Below are 27,398 nucleotides of genomic sequence, written 5' to 3'. Positions count from 1 at the left end.
AGTGACAAAATAAAAAATATATAATATATAATGAAGAGCTAACTGATTAAGTATTTCTCAGGTATTTGCGAGGCAATAGCAAAATGCTATTAGCTTCTATGTACAGAGTAAATATGAAATCATATCCTCTAATACTATTATATCCTCTTTAAGATTTCTTACAAAATATTACATGTATTATTGAATCAAATGATTGAACGTAAAACCATACTATTACTCTACAATAAATAGGGGGGAAAAACATAGAAAACATAGTATTCCTTTTGCAGCTTCTTCTTCCACACCAGATTTGGTCCCTTTCTGTTCACAGAATGATTGTACAGAGAGGGACAGTGTTCCGTTTTATTTCCAATATTCTGTTGGATTGGAAAGAATAACAAGCTTTAGAGCTGATGCACTTCTACTAAGTAAATAGGTTCTAAAAATCAGCAAATCTGAGGGCATATGCTCTAAAACTGATAAAGGTTTTTGTATACTTTTTAAAAAATTAAAGTTAGTCATTGTAAAGTACCAACCATCATAAGAGATTAACAAATGCCAAGCTGGAAAAGCAGTTTCCTTTATCCTTCAGTTTATAAATTTAATTCTAATCGAATTCCCCCAATTTTTATTCTAAAGACATTTACTGTTCACTTTCTCCATGTGTGTCCTGACATCATTCACATGTCTGAAGAGAGAGCTTAGATCAAAATGTGTAAGGACGACTGCACTAATGGAACATGGACCATTTACTGTCATCTTTCTGCCAGAAGAATGTTAAATTGCAATTGATTAATCATCTACTAACTAAAGTTTCCCTTGAACTGAGTTAAATTCTTGCTAATTACAAGAGTACTTTTAGATTCTTTGGAAGACACTATTTATTATTGTTTTTTCTAGTGATCAGTCTACTGATAAAAATTATGTAGCTGGTACTTCCTGATGGTTTTCCATTTAAGATCAACCTAATTTTCCATAGGTCCTGTCATCTGTTGTATAATCTGTAATTAATTTTATAAATATATATGTTATTTATACTACAAAGATTATAAAGACATACATTAAAATTTCTACCTTGCTTACATTTTATCTTTCATATGTTTATGTCATGTGTTAATTCACATATTAATGAATTTGGGAAATTAAGATAAAACACTGAATAGAGTTAAGTAACAATCTTATTTTTTGAATCCCACCAATAAATCAAGAATTAATCCCTGCTGCACTCAATCTACTAGGTAGCTTATTTTCCCATGCAGAGATTCTTAGAATCCTAACCTGTTGGGACAAATGTTAATCCAGTAGATATACTCAGACATTCAGTATTATTGTTTTGATAAATAAGATTGTGGCACTTGCTACGTTTGCCCCATGTAGGCTATAAAGTACGACAAAAATTGCCAAAAATTCATAATACATTTATGTTTTCCATGCTTACTAAGCAAAGGTATATTGAAAGTTTTCATCAAAATGAAAAAAAAAAACTGGTGTGGTGATGCAAACTGTGCCCTCACAACACATACACAAATGGGAAGATGCATGGGCCCATAGCACTACTCTGCTCTCATCATTTGCTGCTCACAGGGGCCTCTGAAGATGGGTCATACTATTACAAACCATATAATACTAATACTAATAGTTCTGAGACCAAAAGCAATTGACCTCTCTGTTTTGACTTAGATTCTGACAAGATGTAAGGAACAATGCCTTGGTCTTGACAATTCAGGAACATTACCAATCTTGAATGTATTATAGCAATAACAAAATGAGGACTCCAGAAAATTGGCAGTCTATATTTGTGGAAGGTTGAGATGGCTTCTAAACTGTCACTGAAGTCTTAGATTCCTGCACAGATGAGGCAAAAGAAAACCTATGATGATTCTTCCTCAGAATTTGATTTTTAAGTCCATCAGCAACTGAAACTGATTAGTTCTAGGTAGTTTTGAAAAAAAATATTCCAGCCTAATTTTTTTTAATATAGTAAATTATGACATTCTGTATAACAGTTCCGAAAATGTTCTAGTCCACAAGGAAAACAATTCTACAAAATAGAGAAGCAACAATATTAAAAAAAATGTCTCATAAAATAGATTGCATAAAGAACATTTATTTTCACTGAAAACATGTGCTAATTTTTTATAGTGAGACATCCATTAAACATTGATACAGTCAACCTCTGACTGAACCTTCAACACTGTCACATATCAGGGCTGCTGAAGATTTATTATGCAGTATGAAATTGGGCATATACAATAAACCTGATAGTAAATGACCTTTGCAGACAGAGAAAAGTGACTTTTGTTGCTAAATGGAAATGGGTCTGAAAAAATATATCAAATATATTCAACAATCAAGAAACAGGATGTTAAAATTTAAACAAAGCGTATTTGGAAATATTGTTCATTAGAAAAATATTTGGATTTTATTATAGTGCAGAAGTTATATAGCTGTTTTCCATCATAATAATAGCAAAATAATTTAATAATGAAATTATTAAAAATAATAATTTTGCAAAAAATATTATTGCAGAAATGCAAGTTCTATTTTTTTAACCAGTGGTAGTAAAATGTGGTGAGTCAGTTAAATAGTTTAAAAGCTGCACAATCATTGAAAAAGTCATACAAGATTTATCAAATATATTTTGCATAAATTTATAAATCCATCAAAAACATCCTGTGTCATCATAAAAGACTGAATTTTTGCAAGGTGTAATGTAGTATCTGCATCTATGGCTGTTAATACAAATATAGCATTAGTGAAGAAGTCTATGGCAGACGTAGATAGCTGCAGAAAAGTTTTATCTGCAGAAGAGTTTTATCTGACAACTATGTCTGAATAAGCTAAAATGGTACCCTTATTTAATGCACATGCCCATAACAGGTAGTATTCAGTAAAATTAAAAAGTGCAATTGAATTCTACATTCAATTTGTGGGAAATTAACAAAGCTGAGTGAATTAACAAAGTAGGGTAGGCAATCATTGCTTCTATATAGACTAGAACAAAAGAATAAAATTTAGTTATTTCATTTCCAAATTCAGCTGTTTTATACTGGGAAATAAATGAAGCAATTGTTTTTAATATATAAACATATACAAAAAACGATTATAAGGTGCAATCATCTACATGGATAAATATACTGTATGATTATGTCTGGTACTTCTGCTTATCATTTCTTAGAAAGAAATAATTCTTTTTTTTAGAATGGTTTTTAACAGACTTTAATGATTTAATTTCTTAATTAAAACTTAAGACAATTAATTAAATAATAAGCAGGGATATTCAAAGTGTGTGTTTCTCACTTGATCTGCATCTCAAAGTAATGCAGAGATTGGAATATATTTACCCTTCATATTTCAGAAAGGAAATAAATAAGTACATTAGAAAAGTGTGTTTTCTGAAAACATTTTAAAATAAGGAAATGACTTTTGGGGGGGCAAAGATTTAAATAAAGAATTGCAAGTTCACAGATTAATGTATAGAGTGCTTAAATTTGAAATAGGTTGATTGGTATTTACTTATTAACATTCAATTCTATAAAGTCTTCTTCTTAGCTAGCATTTAATTTCAGGGAGGTCTGCATATAAAGTTTAGAACTGGGAATAAGCTTATTTAACCACTGGGATTTTATTTGATTAAGAAAGCTGCAAGATTGCCAATCATAACTATAAATGTGGAAAATACCAGAATGGATGCAAATAATTATCACAGCCTGATTATTTTAATTAAGGAAGATTATTTTAATTGCAGATTATTCTAAGCCCAATTAGAATAAAGGTGTATTTTCTATGTAGGTTGTTGGTAGTTCAATAGACATCAATATATCCCAAAATGTGATGAGTTCTGCAGACTGATTGAAAGGTTAATGTCTTTTTCCTGTATTAGATCATTCTTTTTTTTCCTCATGTATGACTTCAGTGTTGATTTAAATACTCAGCTGGAAGACCTTCTGTTGATTGTTCTGCAGGCTAGGCAGTCTTCAGTGGACAATCAAAAAGTGCCTACTGCAGAAGAATCCCACTGGCACAGAGCCTTTTGTGACTCTTAAATCTCATTTCATAGAACTTGAAAAGAAGTGCCCTGAAGCTTTAATGCAGCTCAGTCACAAAGTGAAAGTGACAAAAGACTGTGGCATAGAAAAATCAAAAGCAACATCCATGATATTTCAAAAATGATACTGTACTTTTAGTTTAAATCTTTCTCCAATCTGGGAAAAAAGCTCTTGCTTTTATTTGTATTTAAATGTGAGAAAACTCTCTCTCTCTCTCTCTCTCTCTCTGTGTGTGTGTGTGTGTGTGTGTGTGTGTGTGCGCGCGCGTGCGTGCATGCGTGTGTATTTGTGTGTGTGTGTAGCATCTCTCTTTAGCATGATTTGGCTATAAGAAGAAGAAAAAGTCAATAGCCAATACCCCTCCATGCACACATCAGAAAATAAGTCAGTTGGACCATCTACTCCAACTTCAAAGTTAGTGCTTTAGAAAATCAAATATTGCTTAAACATGTAGTCACTCTGATAGAGCAGTGTCCGTATAAAACCTGGGAATAAGTGATTTTGAAGATGTTAGCTTTACTCACTTTGGCACTTTCCCAACAGCCTATAAATCCATTATTCCTCAAAGAACCTGCTTTGAAAAGGTCCCTCCCTCTCTGACTGGTATAATGAAGAAGCTGCAGCTGGTTAAAGCGTTTCTTTCACATATCCAAAGGTCCACATCTGATTTCCTGAGGCAGATGACTCCCATCTGGAAACATCTGGCTTCAGCAGGAAGAATAAGGATTGAATGGTACCTAAATTAACCTTGGTAGTGACTGAAGGCCTTAAAACATAGAATGGAATGTGGAACATAAACATTTTATAGGTGATATTTTATGGTCAAAGCTTGGTTTTGTGCCAATGAAACAGACCTTCGTCTGCCTGAATATTTAATAAGAATAAAAACAAGTATTGGAGTGACATAAGCTTCTTAAGAGTTTTATGCTGAAAGAGTGGAGTTTTTAGTCAGACTATAAACATGAATAATCTATGACATTGAAAATGTGACGCCAGAAAATATGACAGATACATTAAAAGAATTTGATCCTGATATACCTACTTTTTAAAAACAAAAAGAAAGCCGGGCAATTACTAAATGCAGAGCAAGCTCAGCAGGCCCAAACAAATCTGATAATCTCTGTTCTGCTTAGCCACATGCCAGCGTAATGGCTACAGATACCTGATTTGCAGCTGTACTTTTTTGTATTTGTACAAAAGAAAATGAAAAGTAATTCTTTTTCTGTTTTTCTTTTCCTGTTCTTTTCTGCCTTTCACTTTTTTTATGAGATTTTTCTTCTTTCCAATCTTTTTTGTTTGTTTATTTATCATTTAACTTTGTACGTTTTCAAACAAATTGATTAGGGTCTGTTTGTGTGTCTATGTGTGTGTATGTGTGTGTGTTGGTGCAACTATCCACCAACCAAAATGCTAAGGATGAAGACTGCTTCTCCAAGCTATCATTATTGTAATTGGAATTAATTCTACTGACTATTTGGCTAGGCCATCATATACTCTAACAACCTTGACCAGGTCTAGCAATAGCATATAATATTTTATTTGCTTCAAGTCAAGTAATTTTATGTTTGTGTTTGTGTGTGTGTGTGTACACATACATATATAAAGTTATTTGACTTGAAGCAAAATAAAGTATTATATGCTACTGCTAGACCTGGTCAAGGTTGCTAGAGTATATGATGGCCTAACCAAATAGTCAGCAGAATTAATTCCAATTACAATAATGATAGCTTGGAGAAGCAGTCTTCATCCTTAGCATTTTGGTTGGTGGATAGCTGCAGAAAAATAATTGAATAAATTCAAAGCTGTATAGACTTTTCACTGATTTAAATGTATATGTTCAGGGGGGGGGGAGAGGGAGAAGGGGAGACCGTGCATTGACTCCAATGTGTCTAACTCAGAATAGTTCTGCAAACATCACCAAAATGAAAATTTCCTACAGCATCCCTTCTTTATTGTTGTTTGCCACAGCAAACCCTGTAACATATTAACATGTAATTTAAAGTGGAGATGCTGAAATCTTGCATTCTAGAGCTAACCTCTTAAAAACTAATGGGATATTGTGTTGTAGTTGTTTAGTCATTTAGAAAGTTTGATTCTATTCCAGAGGCAAAACAGCTATTAGCTTGTGGAAGAGATTTTATCTTGTCCACCAGGATTTTACACTTGTAAAAACACACAAGAGGTAATCCAAAAGTTATTACATCTATCTTCTAATCCAACAGTATAAAACCAGTCTCCTATATCAAAGAGTGGCCAATAGGAAATTAAACCAGGTAACAAGATACTACCACTCACCAAAGAATTCACAATCTGGCTGAGAAAGTTTGCTACTAGCTTCAGCCACTAAGTAATTGATTTCATCAACAGGTATTTAGTGAAGGTGAAAGAGCTAAAGATAACCAGAAAAGGATAATATTAAAATAAACTTTTTAAATTTTACTTCTGCATATGTTCTAGATCAAGGGTGTCAAACTGATGACCTGTGGGCCAAATGCATCATGAAAAGGCTATGCCCACCCTGGCTCTGCCAAGGCAAAAAAAGTCACAATACATCATGATATGTCATGTGATGTGATTGAATTTGATTATTAAAGTTCTGCTGTTTCTTGTATCTCACATCTTTACTCCCAATTCCAGCTGTTCCTAAATGGTATGGGAAATTTTATATGGTGACAACTGGCAGAGGTGAAAGCTGTGAATACTTCTTCATGGAGTATTCTGGTACTCCAGAAATTGATTTACCCGTGTGAATTTAATTCCATTGTTCAGTAGCTGATCCACTTTACTTCTTGTTCAGCTGTTGTATGTCTTCAATTGCTGAAAGGGCAATCTTTCCATGTGCAATACTGAGGCTCACAAAGTTTATATGCAGGACATTTTTTTACTTGACTCATAGTTCCTAAACTAACCCCCTCCAAAGCTTCAGCTGCCTTAATATAATGCCAAAATACTACAATTTTAGCACAGAATATAAATTCATATACATAACACTTTCACAGATTTGTACCTCTCTCTCTTAGCAACTGCATTCTTTTGCTTTGGAAATCTCTAAAATGCACATAATATGGATTAAAGTAAGGGTTGCGGTGGCTAAGTGGGTTAGGACGCTGAGCTTGTCAATCAGAAGGTCGGCAGTTTGGCAGGTCGAATCTCGAGTGCTGCGTAACAGAGTGAGCACCTGTTACTCGTCCCAGCTTCTGCCAACCTAGCAGTTCGAAAACACATAAAAATGCAAGTAGAAAAATAGGGACCACTACGGTGGGAAGGTAACAGCGTTCCATGTGCCTTTGGCGTCTAGTCATGCCGGCCACATGACCAGGGAGACGTCCTTGGACAAGCGCTGGCTCTTCGGCTTTGAAACAGTGATGAGAACCAGCCCCTAGAGTCGGAAACGACTAGCACGCATGTGCAGGGGAACCTTTACCTTTACCTATGAATTAAAAAGTAAAGAGGGGGCATTAATGGAATACTTTGCACCCCATCTGTAGACCAGCCAGAAGGAAGATTTGTTTGACTAATGAAGTTTTCAATGTTTTGAGATAAGTGGCAGGGGAGATAATCATAACTTGATTTCAAATTGGGAGCTGAAATAGTGCTGGTGTTATATTTGAAAGTACTCTGACAAAGTGTGTTTGTGTGTGTGTATACATGTACACACAGACACTTAAAATAGCATAATTCTTACTTATTCCTATTCTTTGTAATAGAAATAGGGGAAACAGATTATATGTGCTGCCTCTTTACACATGTGCATTATACTTGACATTATCTAGAATTTGGCTCATTACGTCCTTTATTTTTTCATTTTGTTCTGGATAGAGGTAATCTAGCTAGGAGGAAACTAAAAGAACTGCCAGAAACAAAAATACTTGATTACTATTGTCTGTGTGCCTCCATACAATAATTAAATTAAAAAATGGTGCCTGCATAGTTCTCCTGATTTGATTTCTTCTATTAGACAGATGTACAGACAGATCTATTTATTGGTCAAGAAATGTCTTTTTTACCCTTTATTCCAAATATTGTCCACACTCATTACAACTAGCAAAACCTATCATCATTTTTTAGTCTGGGCAATTACGTTAGTTTTCCTTCACTTCTCATTTGTTTTTCTAGCTTGCTAAAACTCTCAGCATAACTATTTGGCTTAAGAAACTGAAATGGTCTTGTTGTTCCTTGTGATCTTACCTAACATGATATCATAATCCAATGCATAGACCTCATTTGAAATATTTCAAACCATCACTATTTTCTTTAAAATAGGAATTATTTTATCAGCATGTTACCAAGAGAGATCCTTTGAACAATGTTTTATCCCTAATGAAGTACTTGACTGTTCAATACATGGTGTGGCTCAAATGACCCATTTTTTTCATACCTTGTTGATACTTCATAGGAAACATTCTTTTATGTAAGCTTCTGAATTTAAGTTGTATGGTTCTAGGGATTAAACAATAAAAATAAAAATGGAGAGAGATTACTAATTAAGATTTGGGGCAAAACATACCTTCTTTGTTATCTTTAACCAAACTTTTTAAAAGTTTCAATTCTCTAATATATTTCCTATTATGGTTATCAGGTGGGACATGATTTAATTTAATTTAATTTAATTTAATTTAATTTAATTATTATATTTGTATACCGCCCTTCTCCCGAAGGACTCAGGGCGGTGAACAGGGCACATATAAAAATACAGAGTACAAAAATTAAAAAAGAATTAAATAGGAGCCTGAGCTAAAACAATAGATAGTAATATAAAAAATCCACAATAAAAACCCGAACACATCCCCCATCAGGCCAGGCCGGCTTGTTCAAATAGATAGGTCTTCAGACCGCGTCGGAAGGAGCGAAGGTCAGGTGCCATCCGGAGCTCAACCGGCAGCTGATTCCATAAAGCCGGGGCGCCCACAGAGAAGGCCCTCCCCCTGGGGGCCACCAGCCGACATTCTCTGACCGGTGGCACCCTGAGGAGGCCCTCTCTGTGGGAACGCACAGGGCGGAGGGAAGTTGACGCCGGCAGCAGGTGATATAATGTCTGGAAAACTAGTTTTTTGAATATTTCTTTAGAACAGTGTTTTCAAACATGTATGCAAGGCTTGAAGTCCTCATATAAAATAGGCTCAAAATGGAAAAATTTGTTATGCTAATAATATATCATGGAGTACTTCATCAAATACTTTACAGAAGTCAGTATTTGTTATACCACTTCTGTAAAGTTACAGTATATCTATAGCATTTCCACAATATATTAAGTATTTTCATGATAAAAATAAAATAAATCAAATGTTTGTTCTTCACAAATCCATACTGACGTCTTATAATTATTCCATTTCTGTTTGGATCTTGTAAATTGTTCTCTATAAGATCTTTAAAACCCTACCTGGTATCAGTGTCAGACTGATTGTTCTGCAGTGTCAAAGTGATTTTTCTGCAAAGTATTTGTTAGATCAACACACACACACACACACACACACACACACACACTGCCATTTATAAAGTTAGAGACAACATTTGCTTTCCTCTATTCAGCTACATTTCATTAATTATTGGGGATTTCTCAAAAATAATACAGAAGAATTTGAGCAGACCAGGTAGTTGGTTTAGTATTCTAGGATGAAAGTACCGGTAACTTCGTTCTGGAGATTTAAACTCATTCATAGTAAAGACCATGTTACTATGAATCTCAAACTTCAATCTTGTTTTATCATCCTGCCCTCAGTGTGGAAGCACACTGAGCCAGAGTAGCATTGACTTTTTTTTTTACTCATTCAAATTTCCCCTTCTTTATTTAGCATCTTTTACACTTTCTTGTTTCATTTTGAACATAGCCAAAGAAGCTGTTTCTATTATTTGTACCATACTTTCCTAACATTAGCTCATTCGGAATTCCCCCTTTCAGTTCCACACATCTAGTCTACCGGTCTATATTCTTCTTATGTGACATTGTCCTCTTTCTCATATGGGTCCTCTTTGTTTTCAATAACATCTGAATTTGAAGCCACATTTATTACTTTTGCTGCAGCCCTTTTGCTGTCCCTCACCATCACTATTTCTTCTCCGTGGAATAATTTGCAATTATGTTTTAGTATCTATCTATTGAGGAATACCTATTTATCTTGTGCTATTTTTCCAATTAGCTTCTTTAGCCATGCAATCCTACTTTGAATTCATGCAAATCTGTTTTTTTTTCAAGTCTAGCATTTCTGAAAGTACTATTCCTGCTAGTTCCAATCTCTTAACTAAGCCTGCCTTGTTGGTCAGCAGCAAGTCAAGAGAAGATAATACTTTCTGTGTCCCTTTCTACCCTTTGAAAGATATTGAAGACAGTGAAAGGAATTTTCCAAGGAACAACACTTGTGTGCCAAAAGATGTCTATTACTATTACTGTTAGAAGTTTTATATCCAAGTATCAAGTAAAGTAAAGCATGTGAGTTACACTGAAGTGCTAGTGATTTCGTATATAATCCAAGGAGTTTTCTTAGCAAGTGGTTTGTTCTGTTTTCTTGGAATGTCTTTTGAAATTAAGATTAGGATAGGGTTCTCAACAGCGTGCCACAGAGTCAGTTATTAACAGTAAGCCAAACTATTCAGCATGACATTATTTAATAAATCATTAAAATGTGGAAGGGAAAGAAACTCATAACTCAATTGCAGAATGAAATTTCTGAAGTCTGAACCACCTTATAACTTTCCTCAATTGATATTTTATTAATGAATATTATATTTATTATTGTTTGCTTTTAGTGCTTTCATTTTTGTACTAGGTATCTGATTCTTAGTTTCTTCCAACTTCTAGCCATCCTTTATATATTACTTTAGTTGAGGGATGACTCTGTGTGTGTGTGTGTGTGTGTGTGTGTGTGTGTGTATGAATGTATATATATATATATATGTACTGTATGTATGTATGAATGAATGTATGATAGAATCTATAATAAATTATCTTCCAGAATTGTTGGGTTTTACATTATTGCTAATAAATAAGAAAAAATGATTGTTACATTTTTATTATTTGCTCTGTTAAAAACTCTTCCTATATCAAGAGAAGCAGACATCAGTCCAGTCTTTTATTACTGGGAAAAATTGCTTTGTGGTCCTTAAAGTGAATGACTTTACACTGTGGTTTGGTTCCTAATAATATTGTAATATGATACTATTAATGGGCTTTACAAACATTGTAACCTAGTTATAGTGAACTGGTTTTCAATTTTAGGTGTACTGGCTGGGGATAATGGGATCTGTTATTCAATTCTGAGGGTATTATGCTGGAGAACAATGTCATTTATCATCTGATAGCTTCCTCTGATATTGTTGTAAGATTGATGGCAATACTCAGGTGAACAGAAATATTAGGTTTTAATTATCATGTTTCTCAAATTATGGAATGGTATGACACTTTAATGGAACAGAGCAACAAAACAAGAACCACCAAAGAGCAAAGAAGGGATGCAGGAGGGAGTGGGGCAGAGACACATGTAGAGATATGACTACTTCTACCACTAAAGTTTAAAAGTTATTAAGTTATTTTGTCTATGAAAAATTTTGCAGAATACCCAAGCTTCTCTTGTTGTTGTTGTTGTTAGTTGCGAAGTCGTGTCCGACCCATCGCGACCCTATGGACAATGTTCCTCCAGGCCTTCCTGTCCTCTACCATCTTCTGGAGTCCATTTAAGCTCACGCCTACTGCTTCAGTGACTCCATCCAGCCACCTCATTCTCTGTCGTCCCCTTCTTCTATTGCCCTCAATCTTTCCCAGCATTAGGCTCTTCTCCAGTGAGTCCTTCCTTCTCATTAGATGGCCAAAGTATTTGAGTTTTAGCTTCAGGATCTGGCCTTCTAAAGAGCAGTCAGGGTTGATCTCCTCTAGGACTGACCGGTTTGAACGCCTTGCAGTCCAAGGGACTCGCAGGAGTCTTCTCCAGCACCATAGTTCAAAGGCTTCAATTCTTTGGCGCTCAGCCTTTCTTATGGTCCAGCTTTCACTGCCATACATTGCAACTGGGAAGACCATAGCCTTGACTATACGCACTTTTGTTGACAGGGTGATGTCTCTGCTTTTTAGTGTGCTGTCTAGATTTGCCATGGCTTTCCTCCCCAGGAGCAAGCGTCTTTTAATTTCTTGGCTACAGTCCCCATCTGCAGTGATCTTGGAGCCCAGGAAAATAAAATCTGTCACTACCTCCATTTCTTCCCCATCTATTTGCCAGGAATTGAGAGGGCCAGATGCCATGATCTTGGTTTTCTTAATGTTTAGTTTCAACCCAAGTTTTGCACTCTCCTTCTTCACTCGCAACAAGAGGCTCTTTAGTTCCTCTTCACTTTCTGCCATTAGAGTGGTATCATCTGCATATCTTAGGTTGTTGATGTTTCTTCCGGCAATCTTAATTCCAACTTTTGATTCATCTAGCCCTGCCTTTCTCATGATGTGCTCTGCATATAAGTTAAATAGGCAAGGCGACAGTATACAGCCTTGCCGGACTCCTTTCCCAATTTTGAACCAATCAGTGGTTCCGTGTCCAGTTCTCACTGTTGCTTCTCTTACAATGCTCATAAAGACGACCACAAGAAATACTGTAATCAAATCCACAGAGTGTGATATGCCTTTAATGTATTATAGCTAAAATTGTGTAGTGCACCAATTTGGAATATCTTAGATTTTACTACATCATTTATCAACAGAAATGGACATCCTTGCAGTAAGTCTAGGTCTAGGAGAATTGGAATTTGGATAAGGTACAAAGAAACATCTACCTTGGAATGTGCTAAAATAATGTTTATAATTGCAACATTAAAATGTCCACTCTGGGACTTTTATACTTTATACTCATGTTACTTTCTTTTCTTGATAAGCCAATAAGCCAATCTTAGTTTGTGTTATAAAGATCTAATTGCTAGGGGTTATCTTTTTGCCCACAAATGTGTCATAGCACTTTCCCCTTGACACTTCAAAAATTGGTAAATACTATTTTGAAAACTATTTTGTTTGTTCATTCAGTTTATCACCGCCCATTTCAAACCAGTGACTTTGGGTGGCTAACAATAATTAAAAACAGTTAAAACAAAAAAGAAATTAAATACAAATAGTAGCCAAGGTACATTATAGTCCATGGTATTAGCATAACCAGGAAATGAAGAGTCTTTCACCCAATTGGGACCTTAAGCCCAACATATATCCAGGTCCTAAAGTCTTTCTGAAAGACCAGCAGGCTTGGGACCAACCTAATCTCTGGAGGAAAAGAAGATGTATCACCTGGTGTCTGCCAGCCAACATTCCTTGGCTGATGATCCAGAGCATGCCTATCCTGCCAGACTAGATTGGACAAATTGAAAACTGGAAGAAAATGGTCCCTCGTGGATCTTGGTCCCAAGTCATGAAGGCCTTCAAAGGTGACAGCCGGTACCTTGAATTTTACCCAGGAACACACTGGCAAACAGGATTGCTGTGCTATCTCCCTTTTCTTGACAAATTTCAGAATGATAAAGCTGCAAGTTTAAGCTTTTAATATTTTGATTTTTAATTACATAATGGAAGCAAGTTGTATTCTTTTTAGCATCACAACTTGTAGTGCTGAAGTGTTCCAGAGAGAAAAAATATTCTTAATTCCAACAACTTGCAAACTTTTGCCAACTGAAGAAGGTGTAGTTTGGTATCACACTTGAAAGAAAGAAAACTTCCATTGCTTAAATATTATCATTCTTTGATGAAATTTTATTCATTCTGAATTATGAACTACTTACCATCCCATGTCCCCATAATCCAAACCTTCAAGCAGATAAAGGTAGTCTTATATTTATGACCACAACTGAGCCCAAATTTTCTGTTTTTAAGTGATTAATTCCTCATTTTTTGACCATTTTGCAATGGTTGTTAAGCAAATCACTATAGTTGTTAAATGAGTCATGCAGTCATTAAGTGAACCTGGCTTCCTCCATTGACTTTGCCTAGGAAGGCTGTGAATGACAATCCCAGGACTGCGGAATGCTGCAACCATCATAAATACAAATGGTTGTAAGTCAAGGACTACTTGTACTTATCTTAGAATTGTAACATTCACCAGTGAAGTATATTTGGCATATACCATCATTGGTAAAATATATGACTACTTTGAGATGAGAAGTAATTTCCTTGTTAACTTTAATACAAGTACTTTTTAACAGTTACTCATATTGAAGAAATTTAAATAATAAAAAATTAGTAAATTTGCTCCACATTTTAATAATACTTTCAAATACTGATCACAGTATTTACATCTTGTTCAATACCAGGGTAGAAGACAGACATCTTTACCAGTTAGGGTGTGTAAATTACAGAGAAATCTAGAATCCATTTGGATCAAACAATTCAACACATTTCAAGCTGCCAGATTTTCATCTAGTATTTAGAAGACTAAATATTTTGTTTCCTAATTCAAAAAGGTCTTATTAAATGGAAACAGTATGTTTTGTGAGCAAGGCAATATTGCCAATCAGTCCCTTTTTTAAAGAAAAAAATCACATTTTACTTTTAATGCTATCTCTTGCTCACAAATACATTCTGATTTGCAGTGTTATTTTGACCACATGATGAATCAGGACTATTAATGAAACCGTTACTACCATTAGACCAAGATTATATGTCAACTGAAAATGCACAGTCTGCAATCCTGCATATAGCTGGCTACTTAAATTCTCAAAGACAATATGACTGAAAGAGCGTAAATACATGCTGAATAAAAGTCTTCACTTAAATCAATCAATACAGATTAATTTGCATTTTTAAAATAATCCAGAATGTACTATAGCTTTGTTATTGGTTAAAACTTAAAAGAAGTAAACAAGCAAAAGCAAAAATCAAAATGAATATGGCATTAGAAATGCCCTGCTAACTTCAAAAGCAGGAATACTGAACACAGAAAACTTTTTCATTCATTACTGTCTGTCAATAGTAGAACTAATTGAAAACTTCTAAATTTAAAACAGAGCAGCATGTAGTCTCTATCTTACTCTACCTATACATCAATAGGTCATTCTCAGTTAATTAAGTGGAGGCATAATCAGCTTAATTTATGTACTCCAAAGCAGTTAATGACATCTTAGTACAGTACCTGACGTTTGGCCTGCCCATATAACATGTAGAGTATTCCAATTTTATTCTGTTGCTCTCTGACTTCAGTTCCTCTTCTTCTTCTTCTTTTAATATTTCTTGTCCATCTGTTCATGCTGAAAATAAATCAAAATTCCTGAAGTAAACAGCAAAAGGGAGCCTTAATTAAAATAGCAAGTTTCAATAATGACATTCTTATAAGGCATAAAACTCTATATAAAACAGTAACTTGTTATAGCAAAAGCTATAAATTAGCAGTACCAAAGACATTTTGCATTGCTTATAAGGCTAAGACTAACAGAGAAACAAGGCTAGGGAGTTTAAAAGTTTTCAAGAATTATATCCTGAATCTGGTTGATAAAAAAAGAAAGAGTAAATAAGTGTTGGCTTTAATAGTTTTATAAATGGCTGAATCTCAGAAGTTCAAAATGTGGTACCTAGACAAGTAGTTCATCATTTTTTTATTGCAGCAAAAACACTTCCTTCTTGCCATCTCTGCAGCTTGTCTTCATTTTACTGAAGCTGCAAGTTTACACACAAAGACAAACCACAATGTCAACCAATTGGACCTCACTTAAGGAACCGAGGCGATCGATTCGTAAAGCAAAGAATGAACAGGACCCCATTTCTGAAGTACGTTGCTCAAACTGCTCTTTCATTAAAAGATGCTCTCTCTTATTGATTTTGGCTTAAGTAATGAGAAAGCTTATCCAAAAATCTTTAGCATTTGGGCTCAAGTTAAGGAAATCAATAGAGTCATTTCCCATTTGAACTGCATATGTGAATTTTATGTACGAGAGACAAGACAAAGCCCAAATCAGATAAATCAATAACATTGCCAATAGAACATGAAACTGACAAATGGCATTTTACGCAATTAAAGTGAGCTGTAAACACAGAGAGGTTAATCAATTACAATGTTTGGCTATTAACAGTTTTTAATTTGTATAAATATTATATAATAAAGTGATCCCTGGTAAATGAGGTGATATGTTTGGCTTTTACCCAATAATGGAACATTATTGCAAAAGGATGTAAAGAATAGACAAAGACTTGTATTTAAATATTGTTCATTTTCCACAATTATAATGGTATGTGGGAATGACCTTGGGAGACAAGGCAATGAGATGCAGTCAAGGGAACCATGAGATAAAAGACAGTTTAGCCCACAACAGGAATGTGGGTGGGGGAAGAGGTCAGAAGAGACCCTTCCTAGTTTTTTAGGTTGTAAAAGGAGACAGAATAGAGAAATACTTTCAAACTTACAATAATGTCAGCCACATGAGGTAGACCATACAGGAAACATGATGACTTTGAGGTAATTCTATTTTATTGTAAGGTTACATTAACAGAATCTTGCAAGTCTAAAAGTTCTTTTCTCCCAAGTTCATTTCCACATATCATTACAATAATAAAGGAAATACATAAAATATGTCTATTAACCTTAATGTGTTCAATGAAATACAAAATTCAGGATTCAAGAAGTTTTTACATGATAAAACCAATCTTTTTTCAAGTACCATTCCTACAGGTTTTATCAGACATACTATCTTTATTCTGAACACAAATATTAATACTATTGATTTGCAAAATGCTTTTTTCCATATAATACCAATAGAACTATGAGACATACTACAGTCTCTCATTTTATTTAGTTTGCTGAACGGGTTCTGAAATCTGTAATCCAATACTTGTGGAAGTCTTAATATTTTGTAACTGAGTAAAAAAATCTAGATAAATTATTGTTCAATGAAATAAAATGTTGATCTTAGCAATATCTAGCAATACTTCTTCTAAGAATTGGGTGGAAAATGTTAAGAGTGAAAGCCAAACTATAACTTTTTTTTCATAGTAGGTGGGAACTATAACATAGTCAGTGAAGCTGAAAGTAAACAAACAAAAATAAATAAATAAAAAATTCCCATGATAAAAAATGTCACTCTTTTAAAATTGGTTTACAAATTTTGCACATCATAATACTAATGGGGATCTTTAACAACCCTGGCACCAAGTAGGAGACAAACTCTACATCTAATGGAAGATCCAACAGGTTCCTGACAAACCTAACAGACAACCTTGTGTCCCAAAAGGTAGTGGAGGGAACAAGATGTTGACCATGCTAAACTTAATTCACATTAAGAAAGATGAAATGATAGAAGGGATTGAAGTTACAGGAATTTGGGGAGAGCGTGACTATGCAATATTGGAATTCAACATAATGCAAGCACAAACAATAGAACATAGACAAACTGGTGTCTTGGATTTTCAGAGAGCTGATTTCAACAGATTTGGAGAGAGCTTGAGAAGGATTCCATGGCTGGAAATCCTCAAAGGAAAAACAATCCAAGAAACTTGGGAAACTCAGAAAATGACATTATACTGTAAAAGCCCAGTCAAGCACAATATCATTGAAAAAAGAAAAATAAGAGATCCCAAAAGAAACTGCATAGCTGCATAAAGAACTCTAATTAAACTGAAAGACAACAAGGACAAGTATAAAAGCCAGGAAGAGAAACACATAACTAAGGTACAATACCAGCATACTGCCCAAATCTGCAAAAATGAAGTCAGAAAAGCTAAGGCTCAGAAAGAATTTAGGCTTGTAACAAATGTCAAAAATAATAATAAAGTTTCTTTCAACAAGCTCTTTTCCCCATCATGAATTAATGAGCACCTAGATTCTTAGTTTTTGGACATATTTTAATTTAATTTAATTTAATTTAATAACATTTATATACCGCCCTTCTCCCTGAGGACTCAGGGCGGTTCACAGGGCAGAATAAAATAGCAAATACAAACATTAAAAAAGATTAAACAATTGCCCTAGTTAAAAACAATGGAAATACAGTGCTAAAAACCCCAAGAAAAATTAAAAGACCAAAGATAAAACAACCCCAGCAATCCCCATCAGGCTAGGCCAGCTTGTACAAACAGAAATGTCTTAAGATCGCGACGAAAGGAGCGAAGATCGGGCGCCATCCGGAGCTCTACCGGTAGCTGATTCCACAGCTCCGGAGCGCCCACAGAGAAGGATCTCCCCCTGGGGGCCACCAATCGACATTCTCTGATCGGTGGCACCCTGAGGAGGCCCTCTCTGTGGGAACGCACAGGGCGCAGGGAGCTTGATGCCGGCAGCAGATGTTCCCTGAGGTACTCCGGCCCCATGCCATGGAGTGCTTTGAACACCGTTACCAGTACCTTGAATCTCACCCGGAAGACAACCGGCAACCAATGCAGGTCGCGGAGCAGAGGCGTAACGTGGGAGTATCGGGAAACTCCCAACACCACTCTCGCGGCTGCATTCTGTACCAGTTGGAGCTTCCGGGTGGTCCTCAAGGGCAACCCCATGTAGAGAGCGTTGCAGTAGTCCAGACGAGAGGACACGAGCGCATGAGTGACCGTGCATAGATCATCCCGGCTCAGATAGGGCCGCAACTGACGCACCAGGCGAACCTGTGCGAAGGCCCCCCTAGTCACAGCTCCTATATGGTCTTCCAAGGTGAGCCGTGAATCTAGGAGGACCCCCAAGTTGCGAGCCCTATCTACGGGGGGTAATAGTTCACCCCCCATAGCCAGAGGTGGAATGTCCGAATAAACCCGGGATGAAGGTATGCAAAGCCACTCAGTCTTGTCGGGGTTGAGCTGGAGTCTGTTCCTCCCCATCCAGACCCGAACCGCCTCCAGGCAACGGGACATCACGTTGAGGGCATCACTGGGGTGGTTTGGGGTCGAAAAGAAAAGTTGGGTATCATCAGCATACTGATGATACCCAACTCCAAAGCCACGAATGATCTCACCCAGCGGCTTCATGTAGATGTTGAACAGGAGAGGCGAGAGGACCGACCCCTGAGGAACTCCACAAATGAGAGACCTCGCGGTCGACCTCTGCCCCCCTGCCAACACCGACTGCGAACGTCCCAAGAGATAGGAGGAGAACCACTGTAAAACTGTGCCTCCCACTCCCAATCCCCTGAGACGCCGCAGCAAGATACCATGGTCGATGGTATCGAAAGCCGCCGAGAGGTCTAATAGGACTAGGACAGAGGAATGCCCCCTGTCCCGAGCCCTCCAGAGATCATTCACCAGCGCGACCAATGCCGTCTCCGTGCTGTGCCCGGGCCTGAAACCCGATTGGTACGGGTCTAGATAATCCGCTTCATCCAGGACCAGAGGGAGCTGATGCGCCACCACACTCTCAACAACCTTCGCAAGGAAGCGAAGGTTGGAGACAGGACGAAAGTTGTTCAATACAGCCGGGTCCAGGGCAGGCTTCTTGAGGAGAGGCCTCACCACCGCCTCCTTCAAGACGGCGGGGAAGATACCCTCACTCAAAGAAGCCGATATAACTGCCTGGAACCAGCTGCGTGTCCTCTCCCGGGCTGCATAAACCAGCCAGGAAGGGCACGGGTCCAGTAAACATGTGGTGGTGCTCAGCCTCCCCATGATCCTGTCCACTTCCTCCGGAGTCACAGAATCAAACTCCTCAAGAACCCTTCTTATATTTTATATTCTTATCTAGCCTCATTGCACTCTGAAAGTTAGCCTTTGTGACTTTGTTCTTACTGCTTTGGGCCAACAGTTCTCATTATCATTATCTATCTATCTATCTATCTATCTATCTATCTATCTATCTATCTATCTATCTATCTATCTTTCTATCTATCTATAGCTTTCTGTTATCTCATTATTCATTTATATTGGTGTCTTCAGATTTTTCCCTATTTTCCTTATTATGGGATCATTTATGTGTTTCCGTTCAATATTTCATTTTTCCCAGAATTGCCCATTCCACTTAAGACTTATCTTTTAAGACTTGAAACCCACCTGTCACCAGCAGCAGATTATGTAATTGAGTTCTATCAATTTTATCACCCTCAGGTATTTTAAATTCCAACATGACATAAGCAGTTTCCCTCAAAATGTCTGACACTTCCATCCATTGACCAATCCCTCTATGTTGGTAAGGACTAAGGCCAAGGAGCTGATTCACTTGTTTCTTTTTCCATCTCTGAAAAATGAAATTGTCAGCAGCAGAGATAAGAAATCTGTTCTACCTCTCCCTCCTAGCCGAGTTAATTTTCCAGCTGATATCAGGGTAATTGAAGTCTCCCATTACTACTATAGCCTGCCCTCTTGAACTTTGTGGGTTGATTTGAAAAGGAATAATTCACTTCTTCTGCCTGGGTGGATGCCTGTAATAAACTCCCACAATGGCATTACTTTTGTTTCTTATTCCATTTAATCTTATGGAGATCTTTTCACAGGACTTCCATATCAAGGATTATGATTTTTTACAGGCATATCAACTTATATATACTTAGCTTCTTTGGGTTGAGTCTAGCATCAGCCCAGGCACAACAAACTCTCTAATTTTGACAGTTAATGCACACTAGGAACTATTTGATTTTGTCTTTTCTCAATAAACCCTTTTCTGTCTCCTGGCCACCACAATATCTAAAATACCTTTGTACATATAAATTAGAATCTATATAAATAGAGGAGAACTGCATGCTCTGCACGCATTTCAGTTCAGAAGCAAAGAGGCTCTCTTATAGGTTTTATATGTTTTAAATATATACTGTTCTTTAGTTCTTGCTGCAGCACCTAGGTGTATCTACTGATTACCATTTTAAAACATTACTGTATCTTTATCCTGAATGCCATACAAAAAGGATTTTTTGAAGTTTCAATATGAGCAACAAATAATATTGTTTGCAATCATATTTTTGCAAGTTCATGCACTGCTTTAAATGCATAGAGTTTATGACAAAAAAGAATTAGATTAGCTATTTCAGCATTGCAATGTAGCAATATTATAAAATTATTTGTGAAATCAATAATGCTTTTGGTTCCATGGCTAATCTTATACTGGAACGCTGTTTGTAAAGATATTAAATAAATAGATTACTCACATTTTTGCTATAACTACCAGAAAAATATTCTTTCAAGAATTTATCATTTGGAATCAAGATACTAAATGAATGCAATCTTTATTACCGGAAGGTACAGTAATAAACATAAAACAAATACTCATTGAATTATACAGTATGATAACATCTACATGTCTAGTTGTGCTTGTCATCTTTTTTACCTTTTGGCCGCATCAGAATTATAACAACCTGATTTATCCACTACATTTAATACATAATATAGCAATACACCAATATGTATGGCTTATAATGTATAATTTAAAAGTGATTATTATATATTTTACCCCTACCTTCCTGACTTAACAATGATCTCTTATGCACTCAGATATTTTTGTCTGTATGAAATGTAGTTCTCAATATGAATGTCAGTTTGAATTAATGAATATTTTCATAAAAATAATCCAGCAATGAATGTTTTAAAAACCTTGTCATAACAATCACTAAATTTACACATGACAGCAAGCATGTGTTACTGCATTTTTATCTTAAATATTTGATGGCTTTTTCTTAAACCCAAGATTCATAACCCAAAGGACTTTGTTTTCCTATGGTATACGGAATTCAAGAGACATTTGAACAGCCTTCATTTTCTGCATCAGTAATATTGTTCAGAGAAGCACTAGATAAAATCTTTTATTTCTTCTCTGCTGCTTTATTCAAATATTTTAATCACATTTGTAGTTATTTCCTTCTCTCAGATTCTTTAGCCATATCTGCACATAAATTATTATCAGTGATCTCTTTGTCCCAGGTAAAATGGAAATAACTTTTATAATGTATTATGAAAGACAATATATTAGAACCTCATTCTTTCTCCTATGTATACACATATATTTAAGTGCCCATAAATAATTCTGATTATCATAAAAAATATCCTTGGAAGCTACGTCATCATAAGCAATGAAGTATAGAGTACAGATTTTCTATTTGCTGATAGGCAGACCCTGAAAATGCAGACTTGTGATTTCCTCCCTCACTTCCAAAAATGGTTAAATGTTTTTACTTATTTAAAAAGGAAACCAACAAACCATTGTTGGAGCAATATATTACTATGTTATAACTGAAGGCTGTCCACTGAAGGGTCACCCTCACTTGACCTTGTTTGCACAGAAAGGTAAGCTCACCATGGTAACCTTGGTCTTGTGGCTTTCTATACAGTAAATCATTTCAGCTCTCCTTGTGTAATTCTTTTATTGGCTGTGCAATTGAAATGTCATGCTTCACGAACAGAGAAGCTAGTAATTTCTTACGGATGATTAAACCACCTCTGTAATGTATGAGCATGGATGAAACTGTATGTAACAGTCTTATGCATGAAAATCATGGAGGAAGAATGACCACTTACATTTTTCAGATGCTCTAATATACAATTACCTATGATCACATACTATCTAGATACACACTTTCAGGACACAGCCAATAGGCACATCCTTTTTCAGAATCTTCACAGAGACCTCTATGAAATAAGTACCATCTATTTTTTTTTTTACTTTCCTTTTCAAATCCTGTTGGATATGTAAGTGTAAAAATGACAAAGAAGGCGTACAGAAGACCATTAGTACATTAAAAGATTGTTTTTTACCCAATCTGTTCATTTTTTCTTCAGTAATAAAATTTAATTACTTCAGAAATTAAAATCAAGGAATATAATTACTAAGAAAGTCCATTGTACTTTCAAATAATTTTTGTATTGATTTTCCAAAATATACTCAGCTTAGTTCCATGTTTGTTAAAATGTTTTATTCATGTATTTATATCATAAAGTCAGCTTTCTTTTCAATGAATAGTTAACAGCTCCATAACTTTAACAAAGTTATAATTACCAACTTTAACTGAAACTATCCAGAGATTTTCCCCAAGTGTGAGAATACGTGTGTGACATATTTGCATAATATATAAGCAGACAGTTATGGCTCTATATAAACCTTTCAAAAGCCACATTCCAAAAATGACAAAGCCAGGAAAAAAATAAATTTATAACTAGTAATTAAATTAATTGCCTATAAAACAAGGCATCCCATTTGCAAAATTAATTGATCCTCATCTGCATTCATACAAGCTACTCCCTCACAGAAACACTAAAAAGTACATACCCATATATTTCTCTCCCTTTTTCCAACATGGAAGGAAGGAGATGGAGAGCAATGGTGGATAAAAGTAGGGAACAGGAAAAAGCATCTGCACAGAGAAAGATATAGAGGAAAAGCTTGTTAAGAATTAAAACCCACCTGGTACTATATTTCTGCCAAATACCATCAATTTTCAGGCTAATCCTTGGGTTTATCTGCAATTTACCAAAGGGAAATCTGAGCCATTTGCTTCTCCTGACCATTGTTTTGTTTTGGTTTGGTTCTGACAACTTATCAGTGAATCTAACAAGACCCTGTGTACTACTAAATATCAGATGAGGAGGACGTTTTCTTCCTACCAGGGAAATACAGAAGTTTATTGTATGAAGCATTAAGATGCATGAGCCCAACTAGTGTCTGGAATGGCACAGATGTTTGAGTTTATTCAATAACTTCAGTACTCAGGAAACTATAGTTTGAACTTGCAATTTCATTCAGCACTGATGAAAGTTCCATTCCTTCAGAAGAAATTTTATTCCAATGTGCAAGAAAGGAGGCAATCTAGTGAACTGAAATCTGTATATCATACACATCAGGAGCTCATGAATCTTCAGACCACTGGCTTTTCTTCCAGACTGTGAAAATTATCTCCCATCTTTGCACATTTAAAATACTGTATATAGTGTTTACCATAGTTGCTATCTAGCAATACATTCTCTTCAGGCTAGTACTGTTTATGGCAAATTTCCTCATTTACAGCATATGGATTTCATTAAGAATGGCAGTTATAGGTGCCAGTACTAATTTGCTCTTTTCAAAGTAGATCAAAATATCCAAAAATCTCTATTCCTTAAATTACTTTAAATGTTCATGAAGTCACCCAATTGTCTTGTATCATATCACCATACTGGAGCTGTTTTCCTGCTTGAATGTAGTTAAAAATACATACTTAAGTCTAATTACTTACATTTAATGCCAATGTCTATGAAAAATATATTCTGAAGTCTTTAAAATGGTATATACCTATAGTTGCACTTTAAATCAAATTGCTTGCTGTTTTTAGAAAAAAATACTTCTTAGCAAGCTACTATCAGAAACTAAAGTTGCTTTTCTTTGGTTACTACATTGTACTATGTATTTTGAGATTGAAATATCTGAAGAGTTATGCAGCTATGACCTAAGGTTCATAAATTTAGAGTTTTCAACTATACTTCAGAATTGGGAAATGCATTTGTGATAGGATGGAATTTTTAAGAAGTGAATTTGGCTGGGTTTGCATATCACATTAAGCAATAATGTGGCTTGATCATCCTATGGTTGATAAATCATCATTTGTGTTAAAAGGGCACAATTTCATTGCCTTGAGGAACACAGCATGCTTTAGTGTTGATAGGTAATTGGGAATTAGTCAATTTTGTGTCAAGCCACTTTAGTCTTTGAAAAGTACATAACTACCTTTTGATATGTGACATACTATTGACAACTCTATGCTTGTGAAATATACTTATTTCAATTTGTCCGCTAGCAACCAAATGACAGCATATTACCCATCTGTAGTAAGATGTCCATATCCTGGTTATGGATAATGACTAATCACTGTAGAAAACAGTTAGACTACACAGTATTTTGCTTTGATTAAACACATTATTTCATATATGACAAATGCAGTCTTTCCTTCCATGACAATTAGAAAGGAAGAACACAGAACATTATATCCTATGTCTTCAATTCTTATCTTTATGGTAAAACAATACATGTAGAAATCACATGTAGAGAATAGACCACTGGGTCATATTAATCTATTCACTGGTTATATTCAATGTCAAAAGCTTTCTAAACAGACTGATCTCTAGAAAAAAATATTTTGCTTACTTTATTTACTCTTTTGAGTAGCTGGCTAACAATCAAAATTAGGTTTTTCCATTATGTAACTTTTAAGAATATTTCCCTAACTTTTACTTTGGTATGTTCCTCTTAAAACTTCATGTTCTTTTTCTTCCAAACCTCTAGCCCTTTCATTTGAAGGGGCCTCAAAGTTCCCCCTAATCTGGCAGGTTCCCACAACCAAATTGTGCACCCTTCTCTTTGCAAGCCACAGCTCAGTAGGGCAAACGAAGGCTTTAGGCATGACAACCAAATTGAAGTTGACTTTATTGACTTTTTATGATCACAGACCACAGGAAAAGAAACAGCTCAACCCTTCACTTGAAAAATATGAAACTTGTCGAGACAATAACCAAATGAAAGACACTTCACTCTACCGCCTGGAAAAAAGCAAAAAAAAACCCTTCATGTTTTGTCATTTAGATAAAATAATATAGACTGTAGATTTTAGATATTTATTTTAGATAAAATATTTAGATTTTAGATATTTATTTAGATAAAATATTTAGATATTTATTTTAGATAAAATAATATAGACTAATAAAATAATATATGTCTGTTCTTAAACTTTCTGTAAAGCATGAGATAAAAATAAGCTTTGAAAGAATATATTTCCAAAAGGAGTAGAGAAAAAATGTTGGAACTGTTTCATGTAAAAAAAATAATGATTAAGAAAAAAAGTGGATAAAATGTTTTTCTATCTTTTTCATATTAGAACCTGAAGATATTGATTGAAAGGGAATGGATATTCACGATGGCATCGGACCTTCGCTCCTTCCGGCGCGGGCTGAAGACCCACTTATTTGAACTAGCTGGTCTTGCCTGATGGGGAACGTTAGGGTTTTTAATAGGTCTTTTATTGCTTTTATTGTTATTGTAATTTTTAATTGGGCATTTGTTTAATTCCTTTTTAATTTTTGTATTGTTATTTATATATGCCCTGTTAACCTTCGGGAGAAGGGCGGTATACAAATTTAATAAAATTAAAGTAAAGTAAAAGATAGTGCAGAATGTATTATAACAAAATAAAGCAATGCTCACTAACTGGGGTAGCTTTCATTGAAGATCAAGAGAATAAAGCTATCAAGAGTAGTGATTATTACTATATAACCTATATATGCCCCTTAACTCTACTTGCTAGAAAACACTAGCAAAAGGGTGTTTTGGGGGTTACATCCTGCTTGTGGTCACTGCAGGGAAAGAAAACTAATTTATGGAAGCCTTAGCTTGCTCTAATGTACTTATATTTATTTCTAAATTACTATAATTGAAAAGCTTTTTCTTTAAAATAATGCGTACTGGCATGCACAATTTTTATTCTTGATTAAAAGAAAAAATTACAAGTGAAGAAATATTTTTTTATTATCTAATTGTCTTTTCACATCTGCTTCTAACATTTATCAGACTTACCAATGTGTCAAGTTCTTTTTAGATAAAGGCTCATCCACATCTTCAGCGATTTCAGTTGTTTTGCTGGTAAAGAAATGAAGAAATATGACCTTTGGCCAAATCAAAAACCTAAGTGGGAGCCATATTCCACAAAAAAAGCCTCATTAAGCTAAGGAAATTGTATTAGTTGAAATTTCATTTAATTGGACACCTTCTGGTTGAAAACAACAACAACAACAACAACAACAACAACAACAACAACAACAACAACAACAACAACAATAATAATAATAATAATAATAATAATAATAATAATAACAACAACAATAATAATAAAGTTGGAAGGGACCTTGGAGGTCATCTAGTCCAACCCCCTGCTCAGGCAGGAAACCTTATACCATTTCAGGCAAATGGCTGTCCAGTCTCTTCTTAAAAACCTCCAGTGTTGGAGCATTCAACACCTCTGGAGGCAGGTTGTTCCACTGGTTAATTGTTCTAACTGTCAGGAAGTTTCTCCTTAGTTCTAGGTTGCTTCTCTCCTTGACTAGTTTCCATCCGTTGCTTCTTGTCCTGCTTTAAGGTGCTTTGGAGAATAGCTTGACTCCCTCTTCTTTGTGGCAGCCCCTGAGATATTGGAACACTGCTATCATGTCACCCCTCACCCTTCTCTTCATTAAACTACACATACCCAATTCCAGCAACCGTTCCCTATATGTTTTAGCCTCCAGCCCCCTAATCATCTTTGTTGCTCTTCTCTGTACCCTTTCTAGAGTCTCAACATCTTTTTTACATCGTGGTGACCAAAACTGGATGCAGTATTCCAGGTGTGGCCTTACCAAAACATTGTAAAGTGGTATTCGTACTTCACTTGATCTTGACATTCTATCAGATGCAACAAGCAGCCACCAGTTGCAAATAAGAGTTCAAGATTTCACCATTTGATATGCAGAATATATTAAGAATTCAGTATTGCTGCATTTCCAACATTTTATCTTTTAAAATATTTTTGCAATAA

At 35.4% G+C, this 27,398-nt stretch overlaps 1 long non-coding RNA gene across 1 annotated transcript; it reads right to left on the bottom strand.

Moving 5' to 3' along the window:
• Positions 1–265: 265 nt before the first annotated feature.
• Positions 266–26,465, bottom strand: LOC310639446. The gene is made up of 5 exons (XR_014492314.1): positions 26,405–26,465; positions 23,135–23,219; positions 15,113–15,227; positions 8,407–8,468; positions 266–356 (listed from the first exon to the last, which is right to left on the bottom strand). It is a non-coding gene; the product is annotated as an uncharacterized lncRNA (long non-coding RNA).
• Positions 26,466–27,398: the final 933 nt, after the last annotated feature.

Source organism: Vipera ursinii (assembly GCF_947247035.1).
Source record: "Vipera ursinii genome assembly, chromosome: 3".
NCBI classification, from domain to species: Eukaryota; Metazoa; Chordata; class Lepidosauria; order Squamata; family Viperidae; genus Vipera; species Vipera ursinii.
This window is presented reverse-complemented; position numbering and strand designations above follow the sequence as displayed.